This window comes from Poromitra crassiceps, assembly GCF_964638095.1.
Source record: "Poromitra crassiceps genome assembly, chromosome: 27".
In the NCBI taxonomy this organism is placed as follows: Eukaryota; Metazoa; Chordata; class Actinopteri; order Beryciformes; family Melamphaidae; genus Poromitra; species Poromitra crassiceps.
In genome coordinates, this window is record NC_139650.1 from 19,461,441 (window position 1) to 19,483,722 (window position 22,282).

The following is a 22,282-nucleotide window of genomic DNA, read 5'->3' on the forward strand; positions in this document are numbered from 1 at the left end:
CCCCCCCCCCGCTGGAATGCAGTACGTTTTGGGGGCATTTTGGATACATTCCACGGCAATTTTTTTTATCAAATGTTGGGAAATACCTTATCATAGTTTGTCTATGTTGCATGACAGACCAATATTCAATAACTCTTCTTCTATTCTAAAAGTACGCAAAAATACTAAACAGCTTTCATTGAAACAAGCTGAAAAAGTTAGGCCTATATCCTTATTTCTCTACTCTTTCTGTTACAGGAGGCAATATTACAGGAGCTATGTGCTCCTGTAACGGGGGTCACCACAGTAGGCATCAAGACTTTTTAAAGCTTCACAAGCGAAAAGGTTGAGAAGCACTGGTCTAGTTAGTAGACGAATATGACAAGATTAAAATTAGCGATGCAACGATTCCAAAATTCAACAAGAGCAAATTCAGCCCCAGACCGTGTGGCAACTGCGGGCGCAGGCATCCCTGGGTTGTGGCTCGATGGGGTACAGCCACAGATGGAGTGATGTTACATTTTATTAAATCAAAGCACATATTTAAAAAATATACAATGATTTCCTAATCAAAATGTGTGTTTATGCAAATAACGACTATATAGATGGCAATAACAAAGGAAAAGAATAGCATTTGTTTACACTGACTTCAAGGCGGTTGACATAATTTTTCGGGATGGTTCATGCTGTTGTTTTGGTAAAAGTAATGCAAAAGTTGTACAACAAGTAACGAGTTACTCTACGGATATTGTAAAGTAACTTATTACTTTTAAATAAAAGTAACTAGTAATATGTAGTATATTACATTTTGAAAGTAACTGCCCAACACTGACAGGTAAGTTGGCCACCCAGAGTAAAAAACCTCCAACTTTCCTTCCTCTCCTTTTACGCACGACATACAGGGGCAGGGAGGGAATGACGCATGCAACATTTAAAGTGAATGAAATGAGGGTTAAAACTTAACTCGCCCAGCTGGCGGGACACAACACAACACAACACATTTACTTGATGAAATGACTAAAAACGAACAGTTGCAAATCAAAGTTTATAGCCTACCACATGGGTCAAGAAATGTGGTGAAAACACAACTCAGTGTTCAGGGCTCAGTGGCTCGAAAGCATCCATGTTTGGAGACAGGCCCGGCACCAGACCCAAATTACAGAGGGCGCATTTAATTAGTTTTGGGGGGCCAAGCTACCCAACCCCAAAGAATGGGGTTTTCGTCCAATATATTTAATTTTTAAATTTTTCATTCATAAGAACTAAAACAAGGTCAGACACAGGAAGAAGAAAAAAAACATTCATATATTATCAACATTCCAACACTAAAATGTGGTGCTGCTCTACCAGCCACATAAGGTGTTTATGTTATGTACTTATACAAGGTGTTGCACATGGTATACCATGCAAGTGGTCCATTAGAGAACAGCTGGGCAAGTTACTTGTCGCTTTTAACCTTGTCAAAGTAAGCCAGGAACGGGTTCCATAATAGTTGAACATTTCTTCATTGAGTTGGTCCTCAGGAGCCTAGCTGAGTCTCTCTCCATACATCTAACTGAGACCATGTCCATGAGCCAGAGCTGAAAGGAAGGTGGAGATGGGAATATCCTTAATATATTATATATAATATTTTAAATTACTAGCTCGCTCACTCAGAATTGCAATCTGGGTTTGCTAAACCCTGACGTCATCTGCTATTAATTTATGTGTTTTACTACTAGGACATCCAAGCAAGTTCTGAGAGGGAGCAATGCCATTGGAGCATTGGACAAACACATTTGCATATTTCTCCGAGCATGCTTTGTTCCTTACAAACTTTTGACAGGAAAGTAACCAAATTAAATAAGTGGTGGATGGAAATAATCATTAGCCTATTCTTAGTTAAACATGCAGTTTTGAACATTCAATAAAGACAAATAAAAAATGGACTATGACTTGACACCCTAAATGATACACACATTATGACACACGTTATGAGAGTGGAATCCCATCACATCAATATCCGTTTCAGTGTCGAATGGTTAGATCCTTGCTTGAGTAAAGTAAATGTTGTTTGGAGAATGGGGGGGCCTGTTTGGGGAATGGGGGGGCCTGGCCCGGTCTGCCCCACCCCCAACGCCGGGCCTGTTTGGAGAGAAGAAGCTGTGTGGATGTCGCGCTGTGAAAAAAATCTTCAGGTATGCGGTGGGCGGCTGCGGGGGGTGCGCCCAACACATTGACGTAATTTGACGCTCATGGCCCTCGCTCCTCCCCCGCGCCTGGCACGGCATGGCGAGCATAACACAAGCTTAAACAATGGCTTTTGGTCAGCGGTGCTGATAGCGCACAGCTATCTGCTGGACGCAAACACAAAACTGGAGAGCGGTGAGTCCTGGGCCCTGTGTGCAATGCCGTCCCCCCAAAGGTCTCCTCCCACAGCAGTGGTGTGTGTGTGTGAGTCAGTGTGTGCTCGTCGAAATGAAGGCAGCGTCCCAAGCGGACGGGGTCAGGCGTATGGAAACACACCACCCCTTCGGGAAACGAGAGTGAAAGTCATCCAGCGCCCCCGAAAATGGAAAGCATCCTTTCCCTTCCATGACTGACTGATTCTCATTGAAATACTAGTCAGATGACCCGTGCTTCGCACATGGTAAAAACAAAAACAATCTTTATGATAAACAAGGAACTGAACTATTTGAAGGCGTTCACACTATCTTTGGATGAGGACAAATTCAATTATACAAATATTATGAAACTGTGTATAGGCTGTGTATAGGCTCGGCTATTTAGGCTTGCTGTCTTGTTTGAATTTGACACGTGTGTGTGTGTGTGTGTGTGCTTCCTTGTTTACAACATTCTTTAGAGATATATTGGCTGAGGTTCAGGAGCAGAATGCAACTCAGACACTCCCTAACTGGCCCTTCAAGTGTCTACCTGCCCAGCTTACTGTACCTGTTCTACCTGTTTCAGGTTTTAGGTTCCCCTGTGTGTGTGTGTGTGTGTGTGTGTGTGTGTGTGTGTGTGTGTGCGTGCGTGTGTGTGTGTGTGTGTGTGTGTGTCTCTCTCTCTCTCTGTCTGTATCTGTCTCTCTCTCAGTATCTGTGTGTGTGTCTCTCTCTCTCTCTCTCTTTCTCTGTCTCTCTCTAGCCACTTCTTAACATGCAGTGGAATCCGTATTATAACCCGCTCCTAGCCGGGTGGCCTGCATGTTAAACAACAATTAGCCGGCCTACGCGCACTCCCGCAAGTTCGTATCTTATTCATCTCGCTCGCCGGTGTAAGATCCGGATTAGCGCAAAAGGAGCTGTTGTTTAACTCTGGCAGCTCATGATCCTGTTCATGTAGGCTAGCTGTTATGTGGGCGGGTGGTGGTAGTTTATTAATGAGCAAACTCACGCTTTCCTCAAGTGCTGCAAAAACGGCTTGAATTGTTTGGCAGAGGGATCCCAACGCGCTTCAGCTATGCAGGCAGCCAGGTCCAGTGCATCAGGAGGGATGCTTACTGCTGCTTGCTTGCTTGCTCCCATGTCAGAAAAAGCCTAACTTTTGTGGGGAGAAATACATTGAAAACTAGTCAGATATGACTTGAATACCACTTGTAAAATAAATCACCCACAGTGATTGACGACGTTCCGACCACTATTTTGACTGGGCGGCTTTATGTAGCCTAACAAAGGCGGAAGCGTTCATTTTTGGCACATTGTCACCCCTCGTGTCGGAATGGACTCCGTTAAAACGGCATGTTTTTGAAGTCTCCAGATTTGTCGCTAACGTTAGTCTCTTCTGAGAAGTTTTCTCGAGTTGGATGCAGCCAATTCTATTGTGTGAGGCAGCCATTTGAGGCAGGCAGTGTTGTGTGACTGTGCGTCCACACTGCGGAGAGGATAGGAGCTGACTGACTGATAGCCTATATCGAGACATATAGGCCTAGCCTAACTTTTGTGGCGAGAAATACATTTAAAACTAGTCAGATATGACTTGAATGCCACTTGTAAAATAAATCACCCACAGTGATTGACGACGGTGCGACCACTATTTTGACTGCCTCATTTTTGGCACAATGTCAGGAATTAAAACTGTTAAAACGGCATGTTTTTGAATGGAGTTTGGTTACAAATTCGCTAAAGCTGTTTCCTATCACATTTCCTGTTATCGATACATGCTACCGCCCCCCCCCCCACAGCCCACTGACAGAAAAAACAGCTCATATCCAGTTGTTTCTAAACAAAGACCCCTCATGTGTGTGTGTGTGTGTGTGTGTGTGTGTGTGTGTGTGTGTGTGTCTCTCTATCTCTCTCTCTCTGTCTCTCTCTCAGCCTCTGTCTGATAGCATCAGCTCTACCGACTGACCTGATTCCACAGTCTTGTTAGCTCAGTTGAGAACCTGACTAACAACTTTGGGCAGTGGATTCTCACCTGAAACAACCATTGAATGTATTTGTTGGGTATAAGTAATGATTCAGTACTCATGAACTACTCTGTATGATGTTTCACTTTAAATGATGCACCACTTTACATTAGGCTACAGAAAAAGAGTAACTAATGGACAGTGTGGGGGGCTTTACTCAAAAAAGTTATACATTACACATTACTCTAAAAAAAGTAATTGCTTACTTTACTTAATTACTCCCTGGAGAAAGTAATTATTTAAACTACTAGTTACATTACTTTTGCGTTACTCTGCAACATCACCTGAGATGCACAATGTCACCTAATTACCAGTTAACAATTACAACATGAAACCTTACATATGCCCATATCAGCACAAATCCCTCTCCTAAAAAGGACATACACAAGATCTGACTCCTCCCCGTGTTGCATAATTGAGTGCATGAAAAAGCACCAGTCCGCACATTTGCTGTTTTTTTTCCAATAATCCTGCAGATGCAATCCTGATCCCTGCAGATAATTGAATAACTAATGCAAGTAATGCCATACATATTTGAATAGTAACTGTAATGTGATTACTGGAATTAGGAACAGTAATGCCACATTACAGACAAATGTAATGTAATTACAGTAGTTACTTTGTAATGTGTTACGCCCAACACTGCTAATGGACAGGTAATAATTAAGTAATGATTAACTACTAGTTACTCATAGTGGCCAGAACATGACCTCTGTGTCCTCCTGATACTCTAAGTCTCCATGAGCCTGTGGCTCAGTCAGCCCAAACATCTGTTCACTAGTACTGTACTGTATGTCACTACAGGAAGAACTTTTCAATAGGCTGTTTTAGTCAGCTGCAGAAACAAGTTTTTATGACTGTGTAGTAAGATTTGTAAGTGCACTCACACGGTGTATATGACTCCAACATATTTACATTACATCATGTACTTTTTCATTAAAATAAATATAAATAAATAAATATAAAATCCTTAGAAAATGCGGTACAAGAAAGTGTGCGATTCTCCTTTAAACTAAATTCAATTCAATAAAAACAAAACATAAACCCAACACTATATAAACTGACTGGGCAACAAGTGTAGCAGTTGAAAGCAGTTACTTTTTCTTTTTTTTCCAAGTTTGATACCCAGAAATAAATAATACAAAAACCATAGAAAATTAGGTAAAATAAAGTGTAAAATCCTTGTTTAAAATAAATAAATAAAATAAAAAAAACAAAATAACATAAACCGTTTAATGTTATTCTGAGCTAAGGTTAAGTCAGAGTTTCAGGCAGTCAAGCAAAAGGCGGCCTTGTTTTGATGCCCTTTGATGTGAAACGTTAGTGAATGGTGGCTGGCTGATATTTAGGATCGCCAACTTCTTGAAATTAGTATAAGGAACGGGGGGCAGTCCGGAGAGGGGGGGTGGGTGGTTGGCAGTGACTTAAAGATAACAATCACATAACTGCAATTGCTTCAGCTTCAACCATTTAGACATTATTATTATTAACACAACACTTTTGCGTATAGCCTATTCCTAGATTATCATCAAATAATTTTATTTGGGCATTGCAAAACAAGTTTCTCATTCTTAATAAAACAGCTGTATAAAAAAAAAAAACAGTAGGCTAGTGCAAAGAGCATTTTGATATAGGTCTACCAGTAGGTAGCCTACAACTTCACATTGGCATGTAGGCTCACTTATTCAAATTTATTTTAGCAGTGCAAACAGCAACATTGCATTGGCTATTATTTTGACTAGAACAAACCTGGTATGAAAGTTTAAATAATTAGTGCAAAAACATTTTAGATTTCAACTGAAATCGTTTGAACACATCAAAAACTAATGGCATGCTTAGCCTACTCAATGTGCTGTCTTCAGAGTTTAGTTGAATCTAGCAACTCACAACAAACCGTGGGTAGTAATCTAGGGTAGTTGAACGTAACATGACACGACAGATAGGGTGAGGGGCAGAGCAGCAGTGGCTACAGGTTTAACTCGCTCAATACAAATAGAGTACCGCAGGGATGACGTATTTTTGTAGTCGGAATGCGGTCTTCACTGTTTCTGCCTATGGGATTTTTGAAAGGGTTTTAGGTGCAATGCTTCAAATAAGGTCTGTGGGCAAAGCAAGCTTAATCAAATGCGAACCCGTGTTCAGCAGGATAATCTTCACACATGAGGACCACTTTCATGAGTTTTGAAGCGTAAATGCGAGCCCTAGAAGTAAAAAGCTCATGGTAAGCTATTCAAAAACTACACACACTGACACAGTGTCGCATAGGCTTCCACATCATGTCACCACAGCCAAATTCAACCTGTTAGTGTTGTTGGTGTCTGCGCTGCTGTGCATTGATAACCCGGGCTGAACCAGGTGAGGGAAAGAGAATTTCCATGTTCGTCCTTTGAAGTGATGACATTATTGACTCATAAAAGTGGTCCTCATGTGTGAAGATTATCCTGCTGAACGCTGGTTCGCATTTGAATAAGCTTGCGTTAACCACAGACCTCATTTGAAGCATCGAGTCAAAAACCCATTCAAAAATCCCATAGGCAGAAACAGTGAAGAACGCGGAAGTGTTAGCATCAATGTTTGGCAACCCTAATCACTGATATTAGCGGTCATTGGTTACACACGCAGCCCTGCTCCCCAGTGCTTCACACACTCCCAAGCTGTTTTGTCCAAGCAGTCTGAGGGGGGATGGGAGTTACGCTACGGGGAGAAGGGGAGCCACTAGCCCGGCCCCGGTGGCCTCTCCCCAGGCAAGACCGCGGCTTCACTAAACCCCCGCCTCCGGCCTAGCGGAGCCGACGTTACACGCAAGTACAAGGGCTTCCCCGAGCAGCAGACTTTTTCTCTCTCAAAACAATTGAAACCCGTCATGTTAAGGCTGAGCAAGGAGATCGATTTTATTTCACCAGAGACGAAGGCAGCAACACAAAGGACTGATGGAAATAACAGAAGAGAATTAGCAACAGGCGGACACCGTGGTGGTGAGTAGGTGGGATATGTGATTTTCCGGGCTGCGGACTTTCCGAGGAAAGACGGCCACCTCCCTCACGTGCATCTCAACAAATCACGATGCATTTAATCGATCACATGTCTTGAAAATGACATCTAACCCGTTCTACTCTGCCTCTGATTGGCTCTGTTATCACTGAATCATCACTCTGCTGTCCTGTGTGTTTGTAAAAGAGAGACAGACAGAGGGCCAATGTGGAGTTTTGAGAGGGGGTAAAAAAAACTGTCAGCATCTTGTTGTGGCGGTGCGCCATAAATTCCCCTATGCATGGGAAACACTGAATTAATAACTAATTAATAGTTAGTTCCTCATTACAGTAGTTCTCTAGTAACTACTGTAACTTTTGTCTACCTTGTTGTAAAGTGTGTTACCAATTATTTTTGCTCAGATATGAAAAGTGTCAGATAAGTTTTGTTATAAAATGGACTTGACTTGACTATGGAAGGCAGTGAAAAAACAAACTGCTGGAATGTGAATTGTCTATAGCCTCATCATGTTGTAACAGATTGCATACCTGAGAGTGTGGAAACTATCAACACAGCCTGCACTTTGCTTCAAATAGACCAACCAAATCCATCCACATTCCATAAAGAACGGCTGTAAGCCTTTCAAACAAATAACACGAGGACTTTGCAAAATGCTTTTGTGCTAAATGGGAGTCTCTCTAATTATTGGTGGAAATGTTTTTCACTTGGTGTACTAACAATGGTTAAAGTGTATTTCAGTCAAATGTATTTAAATTAGCTGTCACATCAGTTTTGAGTTTCATTTTACAAATCAGCTGAAATGTGACAGTCAGACTTGTGGCCTGGCATTGATTCAGTTAAGTTAGCTCTGTTTATAGCCCCTCATCAATACATCTATATCCCAAGCATGTCTCAACGGTCTTTACATAGCATCATCACAGTCATATAATACATCATATATCTCAAGCATGTCTCAACGGTCTTTACATAGCATCATCACAGTCATATAATACATCATATATCTCAAGCATGTCTCAACAGTCTTTACATAGCATCATCACAGTCATATAATACATCATATATCTCAAACATGTCTCAACTGTCTTTACATAGCATCATCACAGTCTACATCATATATCGACACACAACATACTACATATACATACTACACATTTTATTAGATTACATTGCTACACAAACACAGCATGGGCCCTATTCTCCCACAGGAGCCTTAAACGCAAAAAAATGTGCCTTGCGCCTGCCTCGGGAAGATATCAACATGGCTTTAGGCCCCCAAATGCGCTTTAGGCGAAATGGGCATGGCGCAGTCCCAGAATGGGCAAGAATGGGTGTTTCAGCCTTAAATACCGGCCTAATGATAGCTTCCCACCTGGCGTTAATTTAGCGCTTTGTGCTTTTGAAAATCAGCCCTATTCAGTGCGCCGATTGCGCGGAGCGCTCCTCTGCCTCTCCTCTGTCGCCCTTCTCTGTGTCACTCCCTCTCTCTTGCTCATCAGTCTGACAGGCACAATACTTGAAAAAAAGTTTGCTGGTTCTCTCTCTCTCTGACTCCCTCGCTCAGACAGATCTTTCTCTCTGACTCCCTCGCTCAGACAGACACAACACAATAGTATAACATGACCGTTTTTTCTAACATGACAGTTTTGAGCCTGTGACATTCAGAGGGTGTTGCATCATCCTACCTGTGCAGTGAAGGTGAGAGAAAACGAGATCATTCTGGCCAAACATTCACTGCCTGGGTCCCTGCAACAGTCACACATGTGAAATCTCCGAGCATGCATTGGGCTAATCCATTTCGCTAATAAATAGCAACCAAATGAGCCAAAATAGATATAAAGGTAGATCTAAATAATGTGTAATGTGAACACAACCTGCAATTGTAGAACATTTCAATATTGGAGCAAATAAAACATCAACGCTGACGAAGGCTAACGCTGAAACGCATACGTTGTGGTGCAACAGGAATAAAAACCCTCAAAAGGATTCTCTGAGTGCTGGCTCCTTCTCTATTGCTTCAAGCAAATAAAACATCGAAATGAAAACACCACCCTATGTGAAATATATATGTCATATTGGGGCTATATATATCCCTTGTAGATTTAACGTGATTTAGATGAGTGACAGTGTAACGCGCTTCTACTGGCATGTCCTACTGTGATGTCCGCTCCAATGGCTCTACTTCACATTTTAGTTTTACAATAAAAACACATTTCTGCAATGACTTTACATAATGTAGGCTATATTTATGTGCATCATCCTACCTGTGCAGCAGGGGAGAAGAAAAGGTAGCAAAACATAATCATTCTGGACAAACTTTCACCAATCTAATTAATCTCATCATACGGATAGGCTATATTTTTCTAGCTGATGCGTTTAGAACATTCTTTTCAACTTGCTCTTGTTATAGTGTAGCGTATTTACATGCTTGCAATATTTAAACTGCAGTTAGATTGGTTTGAGAATAATATGGAATAATAGCCTAACCCTAACCCTAACCCTAACCCTATAGACAGACAGGGGATAAACGGGAGGGGGGGAGATCAGAGCCCTCGGCTTTTCTGAAGCCGGACTGGATCGCTCCGTGGAAATGGAGCTGAAAAGTGAAGCATGTGATTCGTTTACTGCACTTACCCAATGAGCAGATAGTTGAGCACCAATAAGCAGACAATTTTGTTGCTTCTATTCGCTTTGTAAACACCTATTGTATATATCAGTCTTTTTATATAGTGTACATAGTAGCGCATTTGCACTTTTTGCAAGAAAGAGCACAGCAGCGCGGATTATTGGTGGACCATTGTTCTCGATGCGCGCACAACATGGAGGACACCGCCGACCACAACATCGGCTTCGGCTTTGTCAACCCCACCACGCACAGATACAGCAGGGACGCGCTAATAAACATCGGGATCGCACGAAATCACCCCAACCAGGACTGGTTGGCTCCCGACCTCTCCGAATTTCCTGAACTTAAACAACAGCAACGGAAAAGAGGAAGGCAAGGAGGATTAACCGCCTGCCTGAGGAGATGCACAGACAAGCAACCTCTGCCCAGGGTTCTTCTGGCTAATGTTCAGGCACTAGAAAACAAAATGTGCGAACTGAGAGCACGGGCACAATTCCAAACGGCCATAGCGAGCTGTAACGTTCTGTGTTTGACTTAAACCTGGCTCTCACCTGAAACAGCGGATCACGCCATCACAATTCCCGATTTCAGCGTTCACAGGGGAGACAGACACGTAGAACGATCCGGTAAGAATAGCGAAGGCGGTGTTTGTCTGATGGTTAACAAGAACTGGTGTGTCAACAACACTAACATCGGGATGTATTGCTCAGCAGACTTGGAGTATGTTATGCTTCAGTGCGTACCTCACTGGTGCCATGGCACGAGTCCGATACCTCACGAGTCCGACACCTCACGAGTCCGAAAAAAGAGGCTAACTTCCCCCAGACCCTAACCCAAAACCTAACCTCTCCCACCCCCACGCCTAAACCTAACCTCCCCCAGACCCTAACCCAAAACCTAACCTCTCCCACCCCCACGCCTAAACCTAACCTCCCCCAGACCCTAACCCAAAACCATGAGGTGTCGGACTCGTCAGGTATCGGACTCATGAGGTATCGGACTAGGGGGCAGTCCCCACCTCACTACAGTCCAAGGGAATTTACAACAGTCACCCTCGCTGCAGTGCACATCCCACCACAGGCAAACACCACTAACTCACTCAGGGAGCTGCACCGCGCGATTAGCGCACAGGAGGCAAAACAGCCAGAAACAGCGCTAATAGTGGCCGGCGATTTTAACAGGGTTAACCTGAAAAAGAGAATGCCCACCCTCCACCAGCACATCTACTTCAGCAAACGAGGCAAAAACACACTGGATCAATGTTACACAAACATTGTTACAAGACTACACCCCGACCCCCGTTCGGCAAATCTGACCACGCCTCCATCTTCCTCGTCCCCAGGCATAAAAAAAAAAAAAAAAAAAAAAAAAACCCCGGCCTTCCGAACCGCCCACTGCTGGTCAGACCAATCAGACGACATCCTGAGAGACTGCTTTGACCAAGTGGCATGGGAGGAGCTCAACACAGGAGGTTTGGAAGAATATGCAGAAATGGAGTCATGCTTCATATAAAAATGCACCGAGGACATAGTCCCAACAAAAATAATCAAAATAATGCCAAATCAGAAACCCTAGATCAACAGTGATGTTCGGGCTGCCCTTCACGCCCGGCCACCGCCTTCAAGTCCGGAACACCTGAAGAATACAAGCAGACACGATACGCCCTCCGAGTCACAATCAAAAAAGCACGGAGAGAATACGAAAAGCAGCTGGAGTCCAAACTGGACTCTAACAACCCCAGACATCTGTGGAGTGGACTCCATGCTGCTACAGACTTCAAAGGGGAAAAACAACAAAACCCCAACACATCACCCACCCTGCCGGACGAACTCAACGCGTTCTACGTTAGGTTTGACCCCACTGCCAGAGCGCCCACCCCCCAACCCACCACCTCTCGTAGCACACGTACTCCACACCGCCCTCTCGCACCTGGAGGGGAAGGACACCTATGTGAGAATGCTGTTCGTGGACTACAGCTCAGCATTCAACACCATAGTACCCTCCAGGCTGGTAAGCAAGCTCAAGGATCTGGCTACACCCCGACTCCCCTTCGGCAAATCTGACCACGCCTCCATCTTCCTCGTCCCCAGGCACAAACAAAAACTCAAACGACACCCCCTGGCCTTCCGAACCGCCCACTGCTGGTTAGACCAATCAGACGACATCCTGAGAGACTGATTTGACCAAGTGGCATGGGAGGAGCTCAACACAGGAGGTTTGGAAGAATATGCAGAAATGGTGTCACCAGTTAAGTAGAAATATCATTAAATTACAATGACAACAGTTAAAACACCCAACTTGTGGCTCACTGAAGTTGGCCACACCCACATGGCTATATAAAGGACTCCTCTCCTGCTGTAATCTCTCACTCTCTCTCAGACTCTGTAAGAGAACACATCACTGTAACACCTTACTTTGAGCTCATTAATCAATTCTTTATCAACAAGCTAACCTGAAGAAGGTCCAGTTGGACCGAAACGTCGCTACAAAGCTTGTTGACATTTTCAAGTAAAGCCAATTAGTCAGCATATGCTACTATAAAAAAATAAAAAAATATAAAATTAGAAAGAAAACGGATAAAAACAGATTGGACATATGGATAGATATCAAGAGGGAGAGGGGTGGACACAGGTGTCCTACAGAAGGGGCCGCAATACAGCGCGCCGTGGACCCTATACTACGTACCACCTCTCAAGAGAAAACGTCCATAACAGGAATGCACATCCCACTTATGCATCTGTCACTAGGACAGGCATAGGGAGAGACAAGGCATATCCTCAACGTCACTATCAAGAGCTAGGCTTTCAGCCACAATTTTTGGAACCCCCAAGGTACAGGGTACCTCGTAATAAACAAAACAAAAACAGACAACAACCACGTCAGGCATTCAAAATGGATGCTTGGCAGGACAGACGTAACACATACGTAATGTGAAAAATAAGTCTGGATACAATCCACGTCCTGGGGATCCAGGCGTGGACACAAAACCATACAAGAAGTATCAACAGCCACGTTAAAAATTCAGAAAGGAAGGGTGGCGAGCGAAATATGACACCCACAGACACGGACATGTTGAGGAGGAGGTGCCTCGGTCTGGTGACCCAGAGGTGTATCAACGGCCACGGAGCCCTCATTCTGGGGACCCAGAATGGTATCAACAGCCCCGTCAGAAATTCAAGAGAGAAGGGGGACGTGCGAAATATGACACCCACAGGGACAGACATGTTGAGGAAGAAATACCTCAGTCTGATGACCCAGAATTTGGGTTAAAGGTACGTGCTATACATAAAATCATCAAATTGGCACACCACCTGAACAACGTCATAGAGGAAATCACCGGCCCCTACCTGGTATCAGTAAAATCACGGCTAATTTAGCTACGATAATTAGACCAGCTATCCCTGCTGAAGCAACAACACGCTGGATTGAGGGTAATGCCAGGAATTGGGAACACACAACCCTTCTGATTTTACGTGATCACTACACAGACGCACTGCAAAGTGAACTAGATTCACTACCACAGATGTCTACAGAGGAATGGCAGGAAAGAAACCTTTTAAGATAGTACTGGATACTGGAACAGGCAGAGGCATTACATTACATTACATTACATCATTTGGCAGACGCTTTTATCCAAAGCGACTTACAATAACACATTTTTTGTCAGCAATAGAGCAATCAACTATGGAGCACAGTCTATGACAACTACAACTTCTGAAGGAACAGTGGTACAAGTTTAGGTTAGTGGTACAAGGTTGGTTAGTTTTTTTTTTTTTTTTTTTTAAGAAAGAGAGAACGAAGTTAGATCAAGAAGGGCCCAGATGGAGCCTGAAAAGGTGTGTCTTTAGTCTTTTCCGAATGATCGGCAGTGATTCAGCTGTCCTGACCGAAGGTGGAAGCTCGTTCCACCATTGAGGTGCCAGGGACGAGAAGAGTCGAGATCGGGATGAGCGACTTTTGAGCCCCCGTAGCGAAGGAGAGGCGAGGCGACCTGCACTGGTGGAGGAGCGAAGGGAGCGGTGAGAGGTTTGGAACCTGACCATGGATTGCAGGTACCGGGGAGCTGACTGGTGTACTGCCCTGTAGGCCAGTATCAGCGTCTTGAATTTGTTGCGGGCCGAGATGGGAAGCCAGTGGAGCTCCTGGAAGAGGGGAGTGACGTGAGAGAATTTGGGTTGGTTGAATATCAGACGGGCTGCAGCGTTCTGAATGAGCTGAAGCGGTCGGATGTCGGTGGCAGGTAGGCCGGCCAGGAGCACATTGCAGTAGTCCAGGCGGGAGGAGACAAGAGACTGGACCAGGAGTTGAGTCGCTTCTCTTGTGAGAAAGGGACGGATTTTGCGGATGTTGTAGAGAGAGAACCTACAGGAGCGCGCTGTAGCAGCTATGTTGGCAGAGCAAGACAGCTGGTTGTCAAGAATCACCCCAAGGTTCTTAGCTGTTTGGGAGGGAAGTACAGTGGTGTTGTCAATGGAGATGGAGAGATCTGCGAGAGGGCAGTCTTTTCCTGGGAGGAAGAGTAGCTCGGTCTTACCAAGGTTGAGCTTGAGGTGGTGGGCAGACATCCAAGCCACGCCTATCTAATCAGCGCCCGTCGTTCCCAGGTGGGTGATTGGCCTGGTGTCAGCTGAGAGCTATCAACCAGCTATCAACCAGCTGAGCCACAGGTTCACTCAGAGACAAAAACTAGCCTAAAAAACTACTACTTTTAGAATAAGGAGATAGCAGACACAAATAACACAGCCTAAGCACTTACCCACTGGAGCCAAAGTTAAATCACAGAGAGGGGTATCCACAGAAGAGCAGTTCTATGTCAGACAACTAAATGTGCAACTGACAAGACCTTTCTGCAGCAACACTTATATGGAGCCTATAAGCCACGCCTATCTAATCAGCGCCCGTCGTTCCCAGGTGGGTGATTGGCCTGGTGTCAGCTGAGAGCTATCAACCAGCTATCAACCAGCTGAGCCACAGGTTCACTCAGAGACAAAAAATAGCCTAAAAAACTACTACTTTTAGAATAAGGAGATAGCAGACACAAATAACAAAGCCTAAGCACTTACCCACTGGAGCCAAAGTTAAATCACAGAGAGGGGTATCCACAGAAGAGCAGTTCTATGTCAGACAACTAAATGTGCAACTGACAAGACCTTTCTGCAGCAACACTTATATGGAGCCTATAAGCCACGCCTATCTAATCAGCGCCCGTCGTTCCCAGGTGGGTGATTGGCCTGGTGTCAGCTGAGAGCTATCAACCAGCTATCAACCAGCTGAGCCACAGGTTCACTCAGAGACAAAAACTAGCCTAAAAAACTACTACTTTTAGAATAAGGAGATAGCAGACACAAATAACACAGCCTAAGCACTTACCCACTGGAGCCAAAGTTAAATCACAGAGAGGGGTATCCACAGAAGAGCAGTTCTATGTCAGACAACTAAATGTGCAACTGACAAGACCTTTCTGCAGCAACACTTATATGGAGCCTATAAGCCACGCCTATCTAATCAGCGCCCGTCGTTCCCAGGTGGGTGATTGGCCTGGTGTCAGCTGAGAGCTATCAACCAGCTATCAACCAGCTGAGCCACAGGTTCACTCAGAGACAAAAACTAGCCTAAAAAACTACTACTTTTAGAATAAGGAGATAGCAGACACAAATAACACAGCCTAAGCACTTACCCACTGGAGCCAAAGTTAAATCACAGAGAGGGGTATCCACAGAAGAGCAGTTCTATGGCAGACAACTAAATGTGCAACTGACAAGACCTTTCTGCAGCAACACTTATATGGAGCCTATAAGCCACGCCTATCTAATCAGCGCCCGTCGTTCCCAGGTGGGTGATTGGCCTGGTGTCAGCTGAGAGCTATCAACCAGCTATCAACCAGCTGAGCCACAGGTTCACTCAGAGACAAAAACTAGCCTAAAAAACTACTACTTTTAGAATAAGGAGATAGCAGACACAAATAACAGCCTAAGCACTTACCCACTGGAGCCAAAGTTAAATCACAGAGAGGGGTATCCACAGAAGAGCAGTTCTATGTCAGACAACTAAATGTGCAACTGACAAGACCTTTCTGCAGCAACACTTATATGGAGCCTATAAGCCACGCCTATACAATCAGCGCCCGTCGTTCCCAGGTGGGTGATTGGCCTGGTGTCAGCTGAGAGCTATCAACCAGCTATCAACCAGCTGAGCCACAGGTTCACTCAGAGACAAAAACTAGCCTAAAAAACTACTACTTTTAGAATAAGGAGATAGCAGACACAAATAACACAGCCTAAGCACTTACCCACTGGAGCCAAAGTTAAATCGCAGAGAGGGGTATCCACAGAAGAGCAGTTCTATGTCAGACAACTAAATGTGCAACTGACAAGACCTTTCTGCAGCAACACTTATATGGAGCCTTATATGGAGCCTGTATTAGACTATCTATCCCACGTGTGAGGACTGAACAAGGAAAGAGTGCTTTTGCTTTCTATGCCCCCAACAGTTGGAATAGACTTCAGGACACTCTGAAAATAGAAGCATTGATCCCTCTTGTTTCCTTTAAAACTCTTTTAGAAGGTCTCCCACATAATGGGTGCTCTTGTTTTACTTGAAAGTGGGTTTTTCACCTATACTTAATGTTGTTTTGATTGTCTGTCTGTAACTTGAAACCTTGTGTATGTGTTCCTCTGTACCAGGGCTCTCTTGAAAATGAGAGCTTGCTCTCAAGAGATATCCCTGTATAAATAAAGGTGAAAAAAAAAAAAAAAAAAAAAAAAAAAAAAAAAAATATATATATAAGCCACGCCTATCTAATCAGCGCCCGTCGTTCCCAGGTGGGTGATTGGCCTGGTGTCAGCTGAGAGCTATCAACCAGCTATCAACCAGCTGAGCCACAGGTTCACTCAGAGACAAAAACTAGCCTAAAAAACTACTACTTTTAGAATAAGGAGATAGCAGACACAAATAACACAGCCTAAGCACTTACCCACTGGAGCCAAAGTTAAATCACAGAGAGGGGTATCCACAGAAGAGCAGTTCTATGTCAGACAACTAAATGTGCAACTGACAGGACCTTTCTGCAGCAACACTTATATGGAGCCTATAAGCCACGCCTATCTAATCAGCGCCCGTCGTTCCCAGGTGGGTGATTGGCCTGGTGTCAGCTGAGAGCTATCAACCAGCTATCAACCAGCTGAGCCACAGGTTCACTCAGAGACAAAAAATAGCCTAAAAAACTACTACTTTTAGAATAAGGAGATAGCAGACACAAATAACAAAGCCTAAGCACTTACCCACTGGAGCCAAAGTTAAATCACAGAGAGGGGTATCCACAGAAGAGCAGTTCTATGTCAGACAACTAAATGTGCAACTGACAAGACCTTTCTGCAGCAACACTTATATGGAGCCTATAAGCCACGCCTATCTAATCAGCGCCCGTCGTTCCCAGGTGGGTGATTGGCCTGGTGTCAGCTGAGAGCTATCAACCAGCTATCAACCAGCTGAGCCACAGGTTCACTCAGAGACAAAAACTAGCCTAAAAAACTACTACTTTTAGAATAAGGAGATAGCAGACACAAATAACAGCCTAAGCACTTACCCACTGGAGCCAAAGTTAAATCACAGAGAGGGGTATCCACAGAAGAGCAGTTCTATGTCAGACAACTAAATGTGCAACTGACAAGACCTTTCTGCAGCAACACTTATATGGAGCCTATAAGCCACGCCTATCTAATCAGCGCCCGTCGTTCCCAGGTGGGTGATTGGCCTGGTGTCAGCTGAGAGCTATCAACCAGCTATCAACCAGCTGAGCCACAGGTTCACTCAGAGACAAAAACTAGCCTAAAAAACTACTACTTTTAGAATAAGGAGATAGCAGACACAAATAACACAGCCTAAGCACTTACCCACTGGAGCCAAAGTTAAATCACAGAGAGGGGTATCCACAGAAGAGCAGTTCTATGGCAGACAACTAAATGTGCAACTGACAAGACCTTTCTGCAGCAACACTTATATGGAGCCTATAAGCCACGCCTATCTAATCAGCGCCCGTCGTTCCCAGGTGGGTGATTGGCCTGGTGTCAGCTGAGAGCTATCAACCAGCTATCAACCAGCTGAGCCACAGGTTCACTCAGAGACAAAAACTAGCCTAAAAAACTACTACTTTTAGAATAAGGAGATAGCAGACACAAATAACAGCCTAAGCACTTACCCACTGGAGCCAAAGTTAAATCACAGAGAGGGGTATCCACAGAAGAGCAGTTCTATGTCAGACAACTAAATGTGCAACTGACAAGACCTTTCTGCAGCAACACTTATATGGAGCCTATAAGCCACGCCTATACAATCAGCGCCCGTCGTTCCCAGGTGGGTGATTGGCCTGGTGTCAGCTGAGAGCTATCAACCAGCTATCAACCAGCTGAGCCACAGGTTCACTCAGAGACAAAAACTAGCCTAAAAAACTACTACTTTTAGAATAAGGAGATAGCAGACACAAATAACACAGCCTAAGCACTTACCCACTGGAGCCAAAGTTAAATCGCAGAGAGGGGTATCCACAGAAGAGCAGTTCTATGTCAGACAACTAAATGTGCAACTGACAAGACCTTTCTGCAGCAACACTTATATGGAGCCTTATATGGAGCCTGTATTAGACTATCTATCCCACGTGTGAGGACTGAACAAGGAAAGAGTGCTTTTGCTTTCTATGCCCCCAACAGTTGGAATAGACTTCAGGACACTCTGAAAATAGAAGCATTGATCCCTCTTGTTTCCTTTAAAACTCTTTTAGAAGGTCTCCCACATAATGGGTGCTCTTGTTTTACTTGAAAGTGGGTTTTTCACCTATTCTTAATGTTGTTTTGATTGTCTGTCTGTAACTTGAAACCTTGTGTATGTGTTCCTCTGTACCAGGGCTCTCTTGAAAATGAGAGCTTGCTCTCAAGAGATATCCCTGTATAAATAAAGGTGAAATAAAAAAAATAAAATAAAAAATAAATAAAAAAAAAATATATATAAGCCACGCCTATCTAATCAGCGCCCGTCGTTCCCAGGTGGGTGATTGGCCTGGTGTCAGCTGAGAGCTATCAACCAGCTATCAACCAGCTGAGCCACAGGTTCACTCAGAGACAAAAACTAGCCTAAAAAACTACTACTTTTAGAATAAGGAGATAGCAGACACAAATAACACAGCCTAAGCACTTACCCACTGGAGCCAAAGTTAAATCACAGAGAGGGGTATCCACAGAAGAGCAGTTCTATGTCAGACAACTAAATGTGCAACTGACAGGACCTTTCTGCAGCAACACTTATATGGAGCCTATAAGCCACGCCTATCTAATCAGCGCCCGTCGTTCCCAGGTGGGTGATTGGCCTGGTGTCAGCTGAGAGCTATCAACCAGCTATCAACCAGCTGAGCCACAGGTTCACTCAGAGACAAAAAATAGCCTAAAAAACTACTACTTTTAGAATAAGGAGATAGCAGACACAAATAACAAAGCCTAAGCACTTACCCACTGGAGCCAAAGTTAAATCACAGAGAGGGGTATCCACAGAAGAGCAGTTCTATGTCAGACAACTAAATGTGCAACTGACAAGACCTTTCTGCAGCAACACTTATATGGAGCCTATAAGCCACGCCTATCTAATCAGCGCCCGTCGTTCCCAGGTGGGTGATTGGCCTGGTGTCAGCTGAGAGCTATCAACCAGCTATCAACCAGCTGAGCCACAGGTTCACTCAGAGACAAAAACTAGCCTAAAAAACTACTACTTTTAGAATAAGGAGATAGCAGACACAAATAACAGCCTAAGCACTTACCCACTGGAGCCAAAGTTAAATCACAGAGAGGGGTATCCACAGAAGAGCAGTTCTATGTCAGACAACTAAATGTGCAACTGACAAGACCTTTCTGCAGCAACACTTATATGGAGCCTATAAGCCACGCCTATCTAATCAGCGCCCGTCGTTCCCAGGTGGGTGATTGGCCTGGTGTCAGCTGAGAGCTATCAACCAGCTATCAACCAGCTGAGCCACAGGTTCACTCAGAGACAAAAACTAGCCTAAAAAACTACTACTTTTAGAATAAGGAGATAGCAGACACAAATAACACAGCCTAAGCACTTACCCACTGGAGCCAAAGTTAAATCACAGAGAGGGGTATCCACAGAAGAGCAGTTCTATGGCAGACAACTAAATGTGCAACTGACAAGACCTTTCTGCAGCAACACTTATATGGAGCCTATAAGCCACGCCTATCTAATCAGCGCCCGTCGTTCCCAGGTGGGTGATTGGCCTGGTGTCAGCTGAGAGCTATCAACCAGCTATCAACCAGCTGAGCCACAGGTTCACTCAGAGACAAAAACTAGCCTAAAAAACTACTACTTTTAGAATAAGGAGATAGCAGACACAAATAACACAGCCTAAGCACTTACCCACTGGAGCCAAAGTTAAATCACAGAGAGGGGTATCCACAGAAGAGCAGTTCTATGTCAGACAACTAAATGTGCAACTGACAGGACCTTTCTGCAGCAACACTTATATGGAGCCTATAAGCCACGCCTATCTAATCAGCGCCCGTCGTTCCCAGGTGGGTGATTGGCCTGGTGTCAGCTGAGAGCTATCAACCAGCTATCAACCAGCTGAGCCACAGGTTCACTCAGAGACAAAAACTAGCCTAAAAAACTACTACTTTTAGAATAAGGAGATAGCAGACACAAATAACAGCCTAAGCACTTACCCACTGGAGCCAAAGTTAAATCACAGAGAGGGGTATCCACAGAAGAGCAGTTCTATGTCAGACAACTAAATGTGCAACTGACAAGACCTTTCTGCAGCAACACTTATATGGAGCCTTATATGGAGCCTGTATTAGACTATCTATCCCACGTGTGAGGACTGAACAAGGAAAGAGTGCTTTTGCTTTCTATGCCCCCAACAGTTGGAATAGACTTCAGGACACTCTGAAAATAGAAGCATTGATCCCTCTTGTTTCCTTTAAAACTCTTTTAGAAGGTCTCCCACATAATGGGTGCTCTTGTTTTACTTGAAAGTGGGTTTTTCACCTATTCTTAATGTTGTTTTGATTGTCTGTCTGTAACTTGAAACCTTGTGTATGTGTTCCTCTGTACCAGGGCTCTCTTGAAAATGAGAGCTTGCTCTCAAGAGATATCCCTGTATAAATAAAGGTGAAAAAAAAAAATATATATATATATATATATATATATATATAAGCCACGCCTATCTAATCAGCGCCCGTCGTTCCCAGGTGGGTGATTGGCCTGGTGTCAGCTGAGAGCTATCAACCAGCTATCAACCAGCTGAGCCACAGGTTCACTCATAGTGAGTGCATAGCACTCATAGTGGCCAAAATAGAGGAGGAGGGAGAAGACTTGGAGGAGGATGATGATGAGGAAGAAGAGCAGAGCGAGGACCATGACCACCCGCCACCACCCTTACAAACAAGGGTAGCAAGGCAGCTGCCGCAGAAACCTATGAAATATAGGACAACCCACACAATACAACTAGTTGAGGGTACAAATAACCAGGTCACAGAGGTGGGGGATGAGGGTAACCAGGGCCCCCCTCCACATGTACAAGCCAAGGTGGTGGTCATTGCTACGACCCCCCACAGAGTGCAGGGAGCGACAATGACCAATATGATGGATGTAAGGGGAGAATGGTCACTCGAAGAAGGCCAGGGACAAGTGGAGACCACTGTTCCTCCCCCTGAAAACTCATCCACCCCTCTAGTGTCACCCATACTGGATCACACATAATCAAAACAGGACCCAAGGGCTGACCAACAGACGGCACATAACCCTGCTGTAGCACTGGAGGAACAGAACATCATTTATAGCACACCTCAACAGACAGAGGATGGAGCTAGTAAAAGAAACACAAAAGTGCAACTGCAAACTACAGCAGACATTCACACTGCACCACCTGATGATGATGAACTCATCGACCTGATATCCATACAATCGGATATGAAAGGTCAAGGCTCAACGGAGAGGACTCTTCTTAGTCCACTCAATATAAGCTTGAGGCCGATTCGAGTGAGAACGTCATTCAGGAAACCTGTTCAATCAAAGCTGACCCTACGTCAGAGGTTCATTCAACAGTCACTCCCAAGGGGACAAACTGTCACTCTACAGAGGCCTCTCAAACACATATACACATGCAGGAAACTGAGGGACTGGAACCTAAGTGTTTCCAAAAAATGGCTGATCATTGGAGACTCTAATACAGGCAAGATCCCAGGCTATGAAAGCCCTGACCTGCAGATTGACAGCTACCCAGGGGCCACATTTGGACATGT

General features: G+C 44.4%; 1 protein-coding gene across 1 annotated transcript in view; it reads right to left on the minus strand.

Annotated features, from left to right (window-relative positions):
* Positions 1-22,282, minus strand: part of LOC310799084 (uncharacterized protein) — a 303,168-nt gene that overhangs the window by 110,614 nt on the left and 170,272 nt on the right. The gene's annotated exons all lie outside the window — the stretch shown is intronic.